At 47.6% G+C, this 290-nt stretch overlaps 1 protein-coding gene across 1 annotated transcript in view; it reads left to right on the top strand.

Moving 5' to 3' along the window:
* aldh1l2 (aldehyde dehydrogenase 1 family, member L2) overlaps positions 1 to 290 on the top strand; it is a gene marked incomplete in the record, with an annotated part of 18,207 nt that overhangs the window by 7,296 nt on the left and 10,621 nt on the right.

The following is a 290-nucleotide window of genomic DNA, read 5'->3' as shown; positions in this document are numbered from 1 at the left end:
TTGGCAGTCAGGTAGAAAGATGAGAGGGACACTGTACCGGCTTTCTCGCTACCACCGCATCCTCTCTAAGCCATTCAACCGGCGCTAAAGATGGCACACTTGGCAAACAGGCGCATGTACACAAACGCACACATATTCAGTAAACCTGTGAAACTGGCAGGGATGTTTGTCATGCACTGTGGAAGGCATAAAACCTCGTACAGGTAAGCTAGAACAGAAGAGAGCCAAAACATATGACAGCTTGTAGTGCACGTATCATCTCTCTTCAGTGATGACTGTGTGTGTGTGTA

The sequence above is a fragment of the Morone saxatilis genome, unplaced genomic scaffold (assembly GCF_004916995.1).
Source record: "Morone saxatilis isolate NCDOM2014 unplaced genomic scaffold, NCSU_SB_2.0 Contig10, whole genome shotgun sequence".
Classification (NCBI taxonomy): domain Eukaryota; kingdom Metazoa; phylum Chordata; class Actinopteri; family Moronidae; genus Morone; species Morone saxatilis.
Note: the sequence above shows the minus strand (reverse complement) of the source record. Positions and strands in the feature narration are given on the sequence as shown.